Raw genomic sequence first — 18,995 nt, forward strand, 5'->3', positions numbered from 1 at the left:
GAATAGTGTCCCATTATTGGTATCAGTGGGAGGAATAGTGTCCCATCATTGGTATCAGTAGGAGGAATAGTGTCCCATCCTTGGTATCAGGAGGAGGAATAGTGTCCCATCATTGGTATCAGTAGGAGGAATAGTGTCCCGTCCTTGGTATCAGGAGGAGGAATAGTGTCCAATCATTGGTATCAGGAGGAGGAATAGTGTCCCTTCATTGGTATCAGTAGGAGGAATAGTGTCCCATCATTGGTATCAGGAAGAGGAATAGTGTCCCATCATTGGTATCAGGAGGAGGAATAGTGTCCCATCATTGGTATCAGGAGGAGGAATAGTGTCCCATCATTGGTATCAGTAGAAGGAAAAGTGTCCCATCATTGGTGTCAGTGGGAGGAATAGTGTCCCATCATTGGTATCAGTGGGAAGAACAGTGCCCCATCATTGGTATCAGTAGGAGGAATAGTGTCCCATTATTGATTTCAGGAGGAGGAATAGTGTCCCATCATTGGTATCAGTTGGAGGAACAGTGTCCCATCATTGGTATCAGTAGGAGGAATAGTGCCCCATGATTGGTATCAGTAGGAGGAATAGCGCTCCATCATTGGTGTCAGTGGGAGGAATAGTGTCCCATCATTGGTATCAGTAGGAGGAATAGTGCCCCATCATTGGTATCAGGAGGAGGAATAGTGTCCCATCATTGGTATCAGTGGGAGGAATAGTGTCCCATCATTGGTGTCAGTGGGAGGAATAGTGTCCCATCATTGGTATCAGTAGGAGGACAAGTGTCCCATCATTGGTATCATTAGGAGGACAAGTGTCCCATCATTGGTATCAGTAGAAGGAATAGTGTCCCATCATTAAAATCAGTAGGAGGAAAAGTGTCCCATCATTGGTATCAGTAGGAGGAATAGTGTCCCATCATTGGTGTCAGGAGGAGGAATAGTGTCCCATCATTGGTGTCAGGAGGAGGAATAGTGTCCCATCATTGGTGTCAGGAGGAGGAATAGTGTCCCATCATTGGTGTCAGGAGGAGGAATAGTGTCCCATCATTGGTATCAGTAGGAAGAATAGTGTGCCATCATTGGTATCAGGAGGAGGAATAGTGTCCCATCATTGGTATCAGTAGGAGGAATAGTGTGCCATCATTGGTATCAGTAGAAGGAAAAGTGTCCCATCATTGGTGTCAGTGGGAGGAATAGTGTCCCATCATTGGTATCAGTGAAATGAATAGTGTCCCATCATTGGTATCAGTAGGAGGAATAGTGTCCCATCATTGGTATCATGAGGAGGAATAGTGTCCCATCATTGGTATCAGTAGAAGGAAAAGTGTCCCATCATTGGTGTCAGTGGGAGGAATAGTGTCCCATCATTGGTATCAGTGAAATGAATAGTGTCCCATCATTGGTATCAGGAGGAGGAATAGTGTCCCGTCATTGAAATCAGTAGGAGGAATAGTGTCCCATCATTGGTATCATAGGGAGAAATAGTGTTCCATCATTGGTATCAGTGGGAGGAATAGTGTCCCATCATTGGTATCAGTGGGAGGAATAGTGTCCCATCATTGGTATCAGGAGGAGGAATAGTGTCCCATCATTGAAATCAGTAGGAGGAATAGTGTCCCATCATTGGTATCAGTAGGAGGAATAGTGTCCCATCATTGGTATCAGTAGGAGGAATAGTGTCCCATCATTGGTATCAGTAGGAGGAATAGTGTCCCATCATTGGTATCAGGAGGAGGAATAGTGTCCCGTCATTGAAATCAGTAGGAGGAATAGTGTCCCATCATTGGTATCAGTAGAAGGAAAAGTGTCCAATCATTGGTATCAGTGGGAGGAATAGTATCCCATCATTGCTATCAGTTGGAAGAATAGTGTCCCATCATTGGTATCAGTAGGAGGAATAGTGTCCCATCATTGGTATCAGTAGGAAGAATAGTGTGCCATCATTGGTATCAGTAGGAAGAATAGTGTGCCATCATTGGTATCAGGAGGAGGAATAGTGTCCCATCATTGGTATCAGTAGGAGGAATAGTGTGCCATCATTGGTATCAGTAGAAGGAAAAGTGTCCCATCATTGGTGTCAGTGGGAGGAATAGTGTCCCATCATTGGTATCAGTGAAATGAATAGTGTCCCATCATTGGTATCAGGAGGAGGAATAGTGTCCCGTCATTGAAATCAGTAGGAGGAATAGTGTCCCATCATTGGTATCATAGGGAGAAATAGTGTTCCATCATTGGTATCAGTGGGAGGAATAGTGTCCCATCATTGGTATCAGTGGGAGGAATAGTGTCCCATCATTGGTATCAGGAGGAGGAATAGTGTCCCATCATTGAAATCAGTAGGAGGAATAGTGTCCCATCATTGGTATCAGTAGGAGGAATAGTGTCCCATCATTGGTATCAGTAGGAGGAATAGTGTCCCATCATTGGTATCAGTAGGAGGAATAGTGTCCCATCATTGGTATCAGGAGAAGGAATAGTGTCCCGTCATTGAAATCAGTAGGAGGAATAGTGTCCCATCATTGGTATCAGTAGAAGGAAAAGTGTCCAATCATTGGTATCAGTGGGAGGAATAGTATCCCATCATTGCTATCAGTTGGAAGAATAGTGTCCCATCATTGGTATCAGTAGGAGGAATAGTGTCCCATCATTGGTATCATGAGGAGGACTAGTGTCCCATCATTGGTATCAGTAGAAGGAAAAGTGTCCCATCATTGGTATCAGTAGAAGGAAAAGTGTCCCATCATTGGTATCAGTGAAATTAATAGTGTCCCATCATTGGTATCAGTAGGAGGAATAGTGTCCCATCATTGGTATCAGGAGGAGGAATAGTGTCCCGTCATTGAAATCAGTAGGAGGAATAGTTTCCCATTATTGAAATCAGTAGGAGGAATAGTGTCCCATCATTGGTATCATAGGGAGAAATAGTGTCCCATCATTGGTATCAGTGGGAAGAATAGTGTCCCATCATTGGTGTCAGTGGGAGGAATAGTGTCCCATCATTGGTATCAGGAGGAGGAATAGTGTCCCATCATTGGTATCAGGAGGAGGAATAGTGTCCAGTCATTGAAATCAGTAGGAGGAATAGTGTTCCATCATTGGTATCATAGGGAGAAATAGTGTCCCATCATTGGTGTCAGTGGAAGGAATAGTGCCCCATCATTGGTGTCAGTGGAAGGAATAGTGTCCCATCATTGGTATCAGTAGGAGGAATAGTGTCCCATCATTGAAATCAGTGGGAGGAATAGTGTCCCATCATTGGTATCAGTAGGAGGAATAGTGTCCCATCATTGGTATCAGTAGGAGGAATAGTGCCCCATCATTGGTATCAGGAGGAGGAATAGTGTCCCATCATTAAAATCAGTAGGAGGAAAAGTGTCCCATCATTAAAATCAGTAGGAGGAAAAGTGTCCCATCATTGGTATCAGTAGGAGGAATAGTGTCCCATCATTGGTGTCAGGAGGAGGAATAGTGTCCCATCATTGGTGTCAGGAGGAGGAATAGTGTCCCATCATTGGTGTCAGGAGGAGGAATAGTGTCCCATCATTGGTGTCAGGAGGAGGAATAGTGTCCCATCATTGGTATCAGTAGGAGGAATAGTGTGCCATCATTGGTATCAGTAGGAGGAATAGTGTCCCATCATTGGTATCAGTAGGAGGAATAGTGTCCCATCATTGGTATCAGTAGAAGGAATGGTGTCCCAAAGGCTGGATAAAAGCTAGCAGAGGGCCACATCCGGCCCCAGGCCGCAGTTTAGAGACCCCTGGTCTAGGTAACACAAAATTTCAGCAAAAAAACTCAGTAAAGTAAATTTTAGAGCAAACAAATGCAACTACAAACATTTTTGGTCAAAATATAAAAAAGACGAGGCTGCACTGAGTATATAGATACCCAGCATGTCAAACCCAGAGAATAAAATAGAGGTAGTTCCATGTCACATGATATTACCGCAAAGGAAAATACAAGTCAAAAAAAAAAAACACTAAAGTTCTGAGATCAGAGGAAGGGGGCTTGTCCCCCGAAACATGTAAGCCTTCCAACCGTGCGGTATATGAGCAAATAACATCGCCTACGGCTGGAGATGTTGTTTGATATGCCTGTTTTTATTTGCGAGTATGTAATTGTCTAGGAGATTAAATACATGTCTATGGTGCTATTGTGCTAGGTGTTTGCGCACTTCTGTGTGCGTTTTTCCAGCTTAAAGTGAAAATAAACCCTCCATATCCTTTACAGCAGGGTTTGACAAATTTGCTTGGTATCTAGGAGCCAGCTAAAAAAGTTAGGAGGCAGAAAACGCACCCCGTCCCGACGAGCTTGCGCGCAGAAGCGAACACATACGTGAACAGCGCCCGCATATGTAAACAGTGTTCAAACCACACATGTGAGGTATCGCCGCGATTGGTAGAGCGAGAGCAATAATTCTAGCCCTAGACCTCCTCTGTAACTCAAAACATGCAACCTGTAGAATTTTTTAAACGTCGCCTATGAAGATTTTAAAGGGTAAAAGTTTGTCGGCATTCCACAAGCGGACGCAATTTTGAAGCGTGACATGTTGGGTATCAATTTACTCGGCGTAACATTATCTTTCATAATATTAAAAAAAATGGGGATAACTTTACTGTCGTCTTATTTTTTAACCAGTTCCCGACCCCCGCATGTACATATACGTCCACAATATTTCACGTACAGGCACATGGGCGTACACGTACGTCCTCGCCTATTAGCGGGTGGGGGGTCCGATCGGGACCCCCCCGCTACATGCGGAGGTCGGGTCCGCTCGGGGAGCGATCCGGGACCACGGCGCGGCTATTTGTTTATAGCCGCTCCGTCGCGATCGCTCCCCGGAGCTGAAGAACGAGGAGAGCCGTGTGTAAACACGGCTTCCCCGTCCTTCACTATGGCGGCGCATCGATCGCGTCATTCCCTTTATAGGGAAGACACGATCGATGACGTCATTCCTACAGCCACACCCCCAAACAGTTGTAAACACATACTAGGTGCACCCTAACTCCTACAGCGCCACCTGTGGTTAACTCCCAAACGGCAACTGTCATTTTCACAATAAACAATGCAATTTAAATGCATTTTTTGCTGTGAAAATGACAATGGTCCCAAAAATGTGTCAAAATTGTCCGAAGTGTCCGCCATAATGTCGCAGTCACGAAAAAAATTGCTGATCGCCGCCATTAGTAGTAAAAAAAAAATAAAAAATAAAAATGCAATAAAACTATCCCCTATTTTGTAAACACTATAAATTTTGCGCAAACCAACCGATAAACGCTTATTGCGATTTTTTTTACTAAAAATAGGTAGAAGAATACGTATCGGCCTAAACTGAGGAAAAAAAATGTTTTTATATATGTTTTTGGGGGATATTTATTACAGCAAAAAGTTAAAAATATTGCTTTTTTTTCAAAATTGTCGCTCTATTTTTGTTTATAGCGCAAAAACTAAAAACCGCAGATGTGATCAAATACCACCAAAAGAAAGCTCTATTTGTGGGGAAAAAAGGACGCCAATTTTGTTTGGGAGCCACGTCGCACGACCGCGCAATTGTCTGTTAAAGCGACGCAGTCCCGAACTGTAAAAACACCTTGGGTCTTTAGGCTGCATATTGGTCCGGGGCTTAAGTGGTTAATTAAAAAAAAGTGTAATTTTTTACCAAAAAACTGCGCTTGTAAGACCGCTGCGCAAATACGGCGGCGACAGAAAGTATTGCAACGATCGCCATTTTATTCTCTAGGGTGTTAGGATAAAAAATATATATAATGTTTGGGGGTTCTAATTAGAGGGAAGAAGATGGCAGTGAAAATAGTGAAAAATGACATTAGAATTGCTGTTTAACTTGTAATGCTTAACTTGTAATACCAACGGCCACCACCAGATGGCGCCAGCTCACATCTGTTGGTAATAACTTGTAATACCAACAGCTCACCACCAGATGGCGCCCACCTTTCAAGCCAAGTCGCCAGGACACTATTTCTAGTCGCCATGGCGACCGGGATTTGTCGAGCCCTGATTGTATATATATATATATATATATATATATATATATATATATACATACATATATATATATATATACACACACACACACATATATAGAATAATTCATTACACAATATCACACTTTCCATTCTAATACTCACTTGCTCCAGGCTTCCATCTTGACAGCCGCCTGTGTAATTTATTTCGAACTTCACCTTCATATATCTGTGCAAGAAAGAAGAAAGCTTGACGTCATTGTGCGATGTCCATCCATTATACGGATGCATTAAAATGGGCGATATTAAAGCCGACGTTAAATCCGTGTATATTTTGTCCTTCCCGCTTCCTCCATTGCCCATGTAGCAGCATGCGCATGCTATATACCGTATTTATCGGCGTATAGCGTGCACTTTTTCAGGGCAAAATCGTGGGTGCGCGGTATACGCCGATATCCGCTTTCCCGCGCCAAGTTTTGAATACTGCGCCGACATATACCGAGCGCAGTACACTCGGGTATAGTCGGGCAGTCTCGGCTCCTTCCGCGCTCACGTCCTGGACGTACAGGACGTCAGCGCGGGTAGCCGAGCATTGCCGACAATACACGAGTGTACTGCGCTCTGTATATGTCGGCGCAGTATTCAAACTCGGCGCGGGAAACGAGCGGGGAGGACGCCGCAGAAGAGGACACCGGACCCGCGGAAGAGGACACACGACCCGGCGAAGACGGAGCCCGGACCCGCCGAAGAGGACACCCGAAGCCGCAGAAGGACGCCGGACCCGACGAGGCCGCCGCGCAAGACACCAAAACTGTAAGTACAAAAAAAACAAAAAAACTTTTTTTCCCCACAGGATTGGTGGCCACTTTAGGGGTGCGCGGTATACGCGGGAGCGCGTTATACCGCAATAAATACAGTACATTTATTTTTAAAAATCCGTTTTTATTATAGAACTTAATTCAGATTCAGGTTTCTATGCAATGCAGGCAGATCATGGCTGGTGGGAGGGGCCAACAGAGTGCTGTATATGACTTCATGAAGATGTGACTACACCCAGTCCTCAGTAGTCCTCTCTGGAGCCCTCAGCTTTGATGTCATCAGTGGGCCGGCTTATGGGAGGAGTTATGGAAATACCAAAATGCCATGATGGGCTTGTGTCAGTCTTGGAGGAGCGGACGGTCCTAGGCAGGCTGTATTTTCATGCAGACCACCCGAGGTAACACCTACATGCAGTGCCGATCCTGACCTCCCTGGGGCCCTAAGCAAAATTACATGTCATATTAACCACTTAAGCCCCGGACCATTTTGTTGCTAAATGCCCAGGCCAGGTTTTGCGATTCGGCACTGCGTCGCTTTAACAGACAATTGCGCGGTCGTGCGACGTGGCTCCCAAACAAAATTGGCGTCCTTTTTTCCCCACAAATAGAGCTTTCTTTTGGTGGTATTTGATCACCTCTGCGGTTTTTATTTTTTGCACTATAAACAAAAATAGAGCGACAATTTTGAAAAAAAAAAATGAATATTTTTTACTTTTTGCTATAATAAATATCCCCCAAAAACATATATAACATTTATTTTTTTCCTCAGTTTAGGCCGATACGTATTCTTCTACCTATCGCAATAAGTGTTTATCGATTGGTTTGCGCAAAATTTATAGCGTTAACAAAATAGGGGATAGTTTTTTTTGCATTCTTATTATTTTTTTTTTACTACTAATGGCGGCGATCAGCGATTTTTTTCGTGACTGCGACATTATGGCGGACACTTCGGACAATTTTGACACATTTTTGGGACCATTGTCATTTTCACAGCAAAAACTGCATTTAAATTGCATTGTTTATTGTGAAAATGACAGTTGCAGTTTGGGAGTTAACCACATGGGGCACTGTAGGATTTAATGTTCACCTAGTGTGTGTTTACAACTGTAGGGGGGTGTGGCTGTAGGTCTGATGTCATCGATTGAGTCTCCCCTATAAAAAGGATCACTCGATCGATACGCCGCCACAGTGAAGCACGGGGAAGCCGTGTTTACATACGGCTCTCCCCGTTCTTCAGCTCCGGGGAGCGATCGCGTCGGGGCGGCTAGAAACGAATAGCCGCGCAGTCGTCCCGGATCGCTCCCCGCGGGAATCCGACAGCCGCACGCAGCGGAGGGGGTGCCGATTGGACCCCCGACCGGCTAGAAGGCAGGGACGTATATATACGCCCATCTGCCTGTACGTGCCATTCTGTGGACGTAAATAGGCGTGCAGCGGGCGTTAAGTGGTTAAAGTTGAGAAGTCGGGGGGGGGGGGCGCTTCTGACAGTGACACGTCACATTAAAGATTATAGTTGGGAAGCGGGGGGAGGGGGCGTTCTGCTGTCGGAGTGAGGGGCCGAAAATGAGTTCTCATCAGGCGGGGCCTCTAGTAATTTGGGGGGCCCTCCGCAGCCTTGCAGGGGCCCTAAGCGGCTTGCATAGTGAGCCTATAGGGCGGATCGGCCCTGCCTACATGTGATGATGCTGAACCTCCATGATTAACCGCTTTAGCCCCGGAAGATTGTACCCCCTTCCTGACCAGAGCACTTTTTACAATTCGGCACTGCGTCGCTTTAACTGACAAGCAGAGGCGTATCTAGTGAAAATGGCGCCTATGGCAAGCACTGAAATTACGCCCCTTTCAAAACATTCAAAACCCATCTTTCAGATAACCTTAACAAAAACCAGCTAACAATGGCCCGCGGGCACACACTGATACATATATCACTGATGATGCCAACACACTGGCACACTCATCAAAATACATTGGTGCACACTGTAACTCAGACAAAATCTATGACACACTAACACACAATCAAGGGACAGGGAGGGACACTGGGGACAGAGAGCCATGCAGTGCGACGAGTACAGAGAGGGATGCCAGGGAGGGACACTGGGGACAGACAGAGAGGGAACCAGTGTGATGAGGACAGAGTGGGATGCTGGGGACAGATAGAGGGACACAGTGTGATGAGAACAGAGAGGGACACCGGGGACAGAGAGGGACGCAGTGTGATGAGGACAGAGAGGGACACCGGGGACAGAGAGGGACGCAGTGTGATGAGGACAGAGAGGGACACCGGGGACAGACAGAGGGACGCAATGTGATGAGAACAGAGAGGGACACCGGGGACAGACAGAGGGACGCAATGTGATGAGAACAGAGAGGGACGCCTACGAACAAACAGAGGGACACAGTGTGATGAGAACAGAGAGGGACGCAGCACGACAAGTACAGAGAGGGATGATAGGGAGGGACACTGGGGACAGACAGAGATGGATGCCAGGGAGGGACACAGTGTGATGAGGATAGAGAGGGACGCAGCGCGGGGAGTACAGAGAGGTATCACAGGGAGGGACACTGGGGACAGACAGAGGGACACAGTGTGATGAGGAGGACAGAGAGGGATGCAGTGTGACGAGTACAGAGAGGGATGACAGGGAGGGACACTGGGGACAGACAGAGAGGGATGCCAGGGACAGGGAGGGACACTGGGGACAGACAGAGGGACACAGTGTGATGAGGAGGACAGAGAGGGATGCAGTGCAGACAGAGGAAACAGGGATACCGGGGGGCACCCTATGGGTGTGGGGACACGGGAACACTGTGGGGGGACCAGGAGAGTATCATGGGGCTTTTTTGTCTGCCCCCCCCCCTCATGGCACTTGCCATGGATGCCATACCCTAGATACGCCACTGCTGACAAGTGCGCGGTCGTGCGACGTTGTACCCAAACAAAATTTGAGTCTTGAGTCTTCCCCACAAGTAGAGCTTTCTTTTGGTGGTATTTGATCACCTCTGCGGTTTTTATTTTTGCGCTATAAACAAAAGAACAGCGACAATTTTGAAAAAACAAAAACACAATCTCTTTAACTTTTCTTCTTAACTAAATATCCCCAAATTTAAAAAAATAAAAATAAAAAAAAATAACTTTTTCCTCAGTTTAGCCCGATATGTATTCTTCTACATGTTTTTGGTAAAGAAAAAAAAAAGAAAGAAACGCAATTAACATATATTGATTGGTTTACACGAAAGTTATAGTGTTTACAAAATAGGGGATAGAATTATGCAATTTTTATTATTATTATTTTTTTTTTATTAGTACTGGCGGCGATCTGTGATTTTTATCGGACTGCGAAATTATGGCGGACACATCGGACACTTTTGACACATTTTTGGAACCATTCACATTTATACAGCGATCAGTGCTATAAATATGCTCTGATTACTGTCAAAATTTCAATGTCAGGGAAGGAGTTAACACTAGGGGGCGATCAAGGGGTTAACTGGGTTTCCTCTGCATGTTCTAACTGAAGGGGAGATGGGACTTACTAGGGGAAATGACCGATCGTTGTTCATTCTATGAACAGATGATCATTAATTTCTCTCCTAATGCCCCGTGCACACGAGCGGTTTTCCCATCGAAAAAAAAAAAAACAATGGTTTTCCCAACGGAATTCCTCTCAAGCCTGCTTTGCATACACACAGTCACACAAAAGTTCATCGGAACTTTCGAGCGTTAAGAACGTAGTGACGTACAACACTACGACGAGGTGAGAAAAATAAGTTTGATGCTTCCGAGCATGCGTTGAATTGTTTCCGAGCATGCATGTTTTTTTTTCCTTGTAGGAATTCCATACAAATGGTTTTCCCGCAAGGATTATTTCCTAATAGGAAAAAAGATTCTTCCCTTTTTTTTCCCCCCAGCAGTTTTCCTGTAGGTAAAAGTCAGATGGAGCATCCACGCCGTCGGGATTCCCGACCAAATGCTCTCATCGCAGTTTTTCCGACGGGAAAACCGGTCGTGTGTACGGGGCATTAGAGAACTCGGATTTGTGCGTTTACACACACACAGATCCCGGTTCTCGCTGTGTCACAAGCGATCGCGGGTGCCCGGTGTTCATCGCGCCGGACACTCGCATCGGCTCCAGGGGCGAGCAGCGGGCGTGTGCCTCCGGCGGCGCCCCTAGTAGCCACAGGGCGAAGCGACGCAACATGACGTTGTCTCGACCAGCTCTAAAACTGCAGCGGGTGGTCGGCCAGTGATAAATAGAACTGAAATCCAATGAATGAAAGCAGTGGGCCATGGACAGTAATGCCGCGTACACACGATCGGACATTCCGACAACAAAACTGCGGATTTTTATCCGACGGATCGTTCGCTCAAACTTGCCTTGCATACACACGGTCACACAAATTTTGTCGGAAATTCCGAACGTCAAGAATGCGGTGACGTACAACGCTACGACGACCCGAGAAAAATGAAGTTCAATGATTCCTAGCATGCGTAGGATTTTTGTGCGTCGCAATTGCATACAGACGATCGGAATTTCCCACAAGAATTTTTGTTGTCGGAAAAATTGAGAACCAGCCCTCAAACATTTGTTGTCGGAAATTCCGACAACAAATGTCCAATGGAGTGTACACACTGTCGGAATATCCGACCAAAAGCTCATATCGAACATTTGTTGTCGGAAATTCCGGCTGTGTGTACGCGGCATTAGACTAGGTGTCCTCCAGCCAGATGAGGGGGCTCTAGCCGACTTGCTGCAGCTTCTAACGCACGCCGTGGGAAGATATGAAAACCCCAGTTTATGCTGCAGGGCAGCCATTCCAAACCGCAACCCCAAGAGGCTCTGGACTAGATTCACGTAGGGGAACGCAAGTTTGTGCAGGCGTAGCGTATCCTATTTACGCTACGCCTCCACAACTTAGAGGGGCAAGTGCAGTATTCACAAAGCACTTGCTCCGTAAGTTGCGGCGTAGCGTAAATCTGCCGGCGTAAGCGCGCCAAATTCAAATTGTCAAGAGGTGGGCGTGTTTTATGTAAATAAAACATGACCCCCACATAAATGACGTTTCTCACAAACGGCGCATGCGCCGGCCGTGAACGTATCCCAGTGCGCATGCTCCTAATCACGTTGCAAATAGTCAATGCTTTGGACGTGAACGTAATTTACGCAAAGCCCTATTCGCGAACGACTTACGCAAACGACGTAAAAATGTCAAAATTCGACGCGGGAACGACGTCCATACTTAACATTGGCTATGCCTCATATAGCAGGAGTAACATTACGCCGGAAAAAGCCTTACGCAAACGACGTAAAAAAATCCACCGAGCGCACGTACGTTTCTGAACCGGCGTATTCAGGTCATTTGCATCTTCTACGCTGAAATCGACGGCAGTGCCACCTAGCGGCCAGCGTAAATATGCACCCTAAGATACGACGGCATAAGAGACTTACGCCAGTCGGATCTTAGCCTAATTTCGAATTTTTGAATTTACGCCGGCGTATCTATAGATACGCCGGCGTAAATTCTTGCTGAATCTAGCCCTCTGTGTCCAGGAAAAAAGAGGGAGTAACCCGGCGTAATCTTCAGGAAGTACACTCCCAGGGACCCTGTGAGATGATGTGTGAATTAAGCAAACCTTAGATTAGGGTAGCCTGGGTGACCTTCCAGAATTTTTGCACAGTTGCAGTGTTTGTAGGACGACAATAGTATGTGAAGGTTCTCATTGATCCGGGACATTGTCACTAACTACTACTAGATATACAATGAACTGGACTTGTTCTGCAATGTTCACAATGAATGTGACCAATGACTACTAGATATCAGAGGTTGCTTGCCTGGAAGTCCTCGATTCCCAGTGCCGATTTGCAGTTCCCTGGGTGACGCTCCTCAGTTCGATCAGCAAACACCGGCTGGCATCAGCAACTGTCTGCTTTCCAATGAGTTTCTGACACCTCGCCAGACAAACCGAGCAGCTGTGAGAGCAATGGAGGCCTGCGACCCGCTCAGCAGCGTTATTAACCACTTCCTTGCCGGGCTTATTCTGGCACTCCTCTCCTACAAAAATACAATTACTAGACAATTACTCAAAACTAAAGCTGGGGAAGAAGAAAATCGAATTTGAATCTTGAATCGAGTTGCGAGGGCAAATCGAGACAGATTTTGACCAAATCTATATTTTTTTCCCATAGGACCGGCGCTCCGCGGTCTAGGCTGAAGCCGTGGCCTCGCCTAAAAACGTAGGACCAGCACTCCGAGGACTAGGCCGAAGCCGCGGCCTCGCCTAAGACATCCTTCCCCCAGCTCGCTAGGATCCTAGGAAAAGGCCGCGAGGCCGGACGCCACTCGCGGCCTTTTCCCAGGATCGTGGCGAGCTGCGTGCAGGATGTTTTAGGCGAGGCCGCGGCTTCGGCCTAGTCCTCGGAGTGCTGGTCCTAAGTTTTTAGGCGAGGCCACGGCTTCAGCCTAGTCCGCGGCCCTTTTTCACGATCGCGGCGGACTAGGCCGAAGTCGCGACCTCACCTAAAAACTTAGGACCGGCGTGGTGTCTATCAGAAAAAAAAAAAACTTGATTCGAAACGTGAATCAAGTTTTTTTTTTTTAATCGCCCAGCTCTACTTAGAACCCCCAAACACTATATATGCTTTTTTAGCAGACACCCTAGGGCAGTGATGGAGAACCTCGGCACACCAGATGTTTTGGAACTACATTCCCATGATGCTCACCTACACTGCAGAGTGCATGAGCATCATGGGAAATGTAGTTCCAAAACATGTGGGGTGCCAAGCTTCGCCATCACTGCCCTAGGGAATAAAATGGCGGTCATTGCAACTTTTTATCTCGCACGGTATTTGCGCAATAATTTTTCAAACGCCTTTTTTTTTGGGGGGAAAAAAAACGGTTTCATGAATTAAAAAAATAACAAAACATTAAAGTTAGCCCAATTTTTTGGCATAATGTGAAAGATGATGTTATGCCGAGTAAATAGATACCTAACATGTCATGCTTCAAAATTGCGCCAAACTTCAGAAATTAAAAATCCTCAATTTATTTACAGGTTACGAGGCAGATCTACAAAAGGATTATGCCGGCGTATCTATTGATACGCCGGCGTAATTTTAAAATTCCCGCGTCGTATCTTTGTTTTGTATCTACAAAACAAGATACGACGGCATCTCGGAGGGATCCGACAGGCGTACGTCTTAGTACACCGTCGGACCTTAAGGTGCAATATTTCGACGGCCGCTAGGTGGCGTTACCGTCGAAATCCGCGTTGAGTATACAAATCACCTCTTGAGATCAGGGGCCCATTATATTGGGGGACACCGGCTACATACAATGACGGGGACACCTCCTGAGATCAGGGGCCCAATATATTGGGGGACACCTCCTGAGATCAGGGGACCATTATATTTGCGGGGACCGGCTACATACGACGGAGACACCTCCAGAGATCAGGGGCCCATTATATTGGGGGACACCGGCAACATACAATGACGAGGACACCTCCTGAGATCAGGGACCCATTATATTGGGGGACACCGGCTGCATACAATGACAGGGACACCACCTGAGATCAGGGGCCCATTATATTGGGGGACACCGGCTACATACAATGACGGGGACACCTCCTGAGATCAGGGGCCCATTATATTGGGGGACACCGGCTACATACAATGACGAGGACACCTCCTGAGATCAGGGGCCCATTATATTGGGGGACACCAGCTACATACAATGACGGGGACACCTCTTGAGATCAGGGGCCCATTATATTGGGGGACACGGCTACATACAATGACGGGTACACCTCTTGAGATCAGGGGCCCAATATATTGGGGGACACCGGCTACATACAATGACGGGGACACCTCCTGAAATCAGGGGCCCATTATATTGGGGGACACCGGCTACATACAATGACGGGGACACCTCTTGAGATCAGGGGCCCATTATATTGGGGGACACGGCTACATACAATGACGGGGACACCTCCTGAGACCAGGGGCCCATTATATTGGGGGACACGGCTACATACAATGACGGTGACACCTCCTGAGATCAGGGGCTCATTATATTGGGGGACACCGGCTACATACGACGGGGACACCTCTTGAGATCAGGGGCCCATTATATTGGGGGACACGGCTACATACAATGACGGGGACAACTCCTGAAATCAGGGACCCATTATATTCGGGGGGACCGGGTGCATACAATGACGGGGACACCGCCTGAGATCAGGGACCCATTATATTGGGGGACACCAGCTGCATACAATGGCAGGGACACCGCCTGAGATCAGGGGCCCATTATATTGGGGGACAAGGCTGCATACAATGACAGGGACACCTCTTGAGATCAGGGACCCATTATATTGGGGGACACGGCTACATACAATGACGGGGACACCTCCTGAGATCAGGGACCCATTATATTGGGGGACACGGCTACATACAATGACGGGGACACCTCCTGAGATCAGGGGCCCATTATATTGGGGGACACGGCTACATACAATGACGGGGACACCTCCTGAGATCAGGGGCCCATTATATTGGGGGACACGGCTACATACAATGACGGGGACACATCCTGAGATCAGGGACCCATTATATTGGGGGACACGGCTACATACAATGACGGGGACACCTCCTGAGATCAGGGGCCCATTATATTGGGGGACACCAGCTACATACAATGACGGGGACACCTCTTGAGATCAGGGGCCCATTATATTGGGGGACACGGCTACATACAATGACGGGTACACCCCTTGAGATCAGGGGCCCAATATATTGGGGGACACCGGCTACATACAATGACGGGGACACCTCCTGAAATCAGGGGCCCATTATATTGGGGGACACCGGCTACATACAATGACGGGGACACCTCCTGAGATCAGGGGCCCATTATATTGTGGGACACACCGGCTACATACAATGACGGGGGCACCTCTTGAGATCAGGGGCCCATTATATTGGGTGACACCGGCTGCATACAATGACGGGGACACCTCCTGAGATCAGGGGCCCATTATATTGGGGGACACCGGCTGCATACAATGACGGGGACACCTCCTGAGATCAGGGACCCATTATATTGGGGGACACGGCTACATACAAAGACGGGGACACCTCCTGAGATCAGGGGCCCATTATATTGGGGGACACGGGTACATACAATGACGGGGACACCTCCTGAGATCAGGGGCCCATTATATTGGGGGACACGGCTACATACAATGACGGGGACACCTCCTGAGATCAGGGGCCCATTATATTGGGGGACACGGCTACATACAATGACGGGGACACCTCCTGAGATCAGGGGCCCATTATATTGGGGGACACGGCTACATAAAATGACGGGGACACCGCCTGGGATCAGGGGCCCATTATATTGGGGGACACCGGCTACATACAATGACGGGGACACCTCCTGAGATCAGGGGCCCATTATATTGGGGGACACGGCTACATACAATGACGGGGACACCTCTTGAGATCAGGGGGCCATTATATTGGGGGACACGGCTACATACAATGACGGGGACACATCCTGAGATCAGGGGCCCATTATATTGGGGGACACGGCTACATACAATGACGGGGACACATCCTGAGATCAGGGGCCCATTATATTGGGGGACACTGGCTACATACAATGACGGGGACACCTCCTGAGATCGGGGGCCCATTATATTGGGGGACACCAGCTGCATACAATGATGACACCTCCTGAGATCAGGGGCCCATTATATTGGGGGACACGGCTACATACAATGACGGGGACACCTCTTGAGATCAGGGGGCCATTATATTGGGGGACACGGCTACATACAATGACGGGGACACATCCTGAGATCAGGGGCCCATTATATTGGGGGACACGGCTACATACAATGACGGGGACACCTCTTGAGATCAGGGGGCCATTATATTGGGGGACACGGCTACATACAATGACGGGGACACATCCTGAGATCAGGGGCCCATTATATTGGGGGACACGGCTACATACAATGACGGGGACACCTCTTGAGATCAGGGGGCCATTATAGTGGGGGACACGGCTACATACAATGACGGGGACACATCCTGAGATCAGGGGCCCATTATATTGGGGGACACGGCTACATACAATGACGGGGACACATCCTGAGATCAGGGGCCCATTATATTGGGGGACACTGGCTACATACAATGACGGGGACACCTCCTGAGATCGGGGGCCCATTATATTGGGGGACACCAGCTGCATACAATGATGACACCTCCTGAGATCAGGGGCCCATTATATTGGGGGACACGGCTACATACAATGACGGGGACACCTCTTGAGATCAGGGGGCCATTATATTGGGGGACACGGCTACATACAATGACGGGGACACCTCCTGAGATCAGGGGCCCATTATATTGGGGGACACCAGCTGCATACAATGATGACACCTCCTGAGATCAGGGGCCCATTATATTGGGGGACACGGCTACATACAATGACGGGGACACCTCTTGAGATCAGGGGGCCATTATATTGGGGGACACGGCTACATACAATGACGGGGACACATCCTGAGATCAGGGGCCCATTATATTGGGGGACACGGCTACATACAATGACGGGGACACCTCTTGAGATCAGGGTGCCATTATATTGGGGGACACGGCTACATACAATGACGGGGACACATCCTGAGATCAGGGGCCCATTATATTGGGGGACACGGCTACATACAATGACGGGGACACATCCTGAGATCAGGGGCCCATTATATTGGGGGACACTGGCTACATACAATGACGGGGACACCTCCTGAGATCGGGGGCCCATTATATTGGGGGACACCAGCTGCATACAATGATGACACCTCCTGAGATCAGGGGCCCATTATATTGGGGGACACGGCTACATACAATGACGGGGACACCTCTTGAGATCAGGGGGCCATTATATTGGGGGACACGGCTACATACAATGACGGGGACACCTCCTGAGATCAGGGGCCCATTATATTGGGGGACACGGCTACATACAATGACGGGGACACCTCTTGAGATCAGGGGCCCATTATATTGGGGGACACCGGCTACATACAATGACACCTCCTGAGATCAGGGGCCCATTATATTGGGGACACGGCTACATACAATGACGGGGACACCTCCTGAGATCAGGGGCCCATTATATTGGGGGACACGGCTACATACAATGACGGGGACACCTCTTGAGATCAGGGGGCCATTATATTGGGGGGACACCGGCTACATACAATGACACCTCCTGAGATCAGGGGCCCATTATATTGGGGGACACGGCTACATACAATGACGGGGACGCCTCCTGAGATCAGGGGCCCATTATATTGGGGACACTTTGATGGGGACACAGCGGTCTCACACACAAGGATGCTCTGACAGGTGATGATGGACTCCAGACAAACAGACAGAGGGGTGATGACGTCACATAACACAGAATGGCCTCACAAGGAGTGTCATGGACCGGGTGATGACGTAACACGTCGGTCAATGACATCAACAGCACCTACCCTGCCGTCACGTGACTGTCAGTCTCTTCCTTCCCTGTCTCAGGTCTCTGCAGCCTCTGCCTCCCCCTCTCTTTCTACTCGCCCCCCCTTCTTCCTCCCCGCTTCCACTTCCGCCGGAAGCCACTATTGGGACGCCGTCGCCATAGCAACTGACACCCGCACTCTCTGACAGAGAGTCCGGCAGGCTCCCCGCACCGGCCGCCGACACCTCCGCCACCTTCCAGGCAACTCGGCGCGAATTCATCAACACAGGAGACACATGTTGCTGGGAAAGAGCCGAAGGGACGCTGATTGGTGGAAGGGGGTGTCACGTGAGAAGCCGGGGACCCGTCATTGGCCTGTCCCTTTGTCGCTGACTGTTCGCTAGAGCGCGAGTTCCGATCCTCTGGGTGTCTTCTGTAGGCGGACATTTTCCCTGAGTCTGACTGGTCATTTTACTGCTTGTTTGTCTCTAATAACATGGCTGACACTCCTCGCTTACTAAAGAGTAATTGACGACATATATATTTCTTCTCTAATGCCTGACTACCAATGCTACATTGTATTATCGTTGTATAAAATGTAATCTTACAACAGTGTTGGTAACGTGTACCATTAATAAATAAGAACAATATTTTTACATTTGTCAATCGGTTGATATAGTTATATAGTAGCG

The 18,995-nt window shown here is 48.1% G+C and overlaps 1 protein-coding gene across 1 annotated transcript in view; it reads right to left on the reverse strand.

Moving 5' to 3' along the window:
- The window catches only part of MGAT1 (alpha-1,3-mannosyl-glycoprotein 2-beta-N-acetylglucosaminyltransferase), a 52,383-nt gene extending 33,937 nt beyond the window's left edge, over positions 1-18,446 (reverse strand). Inside the window, exons 1-2 of the mRNA XM_040325003.1 lie at positions 18,341-18,446; positions 6,140-6,203 (exon numbers count right to left, since the gene is read on the reverse strand). The gene's annotated coding sequence lies outside the window, so the exon portion shown is untranslated. The remainder of the gene's footprint in view (positions 1-6,139; positions 6,204-18,340) is intronic.
- Between the last annotated feature and the right edge of the window lie 549 nt (positions 18,447-18,995).

This window comes from Rana temporaria, chromosome 9, assembly GCF_905171775.1.
Source record: "Rana temporaria chromosome 9, aRanTem1.1, whole genome shotgun sequence".
NCBI lineage: Eukaryota > Metazoa > Chordata > Amphibia > Anura > Ranidae > Rana > Rana temporaria.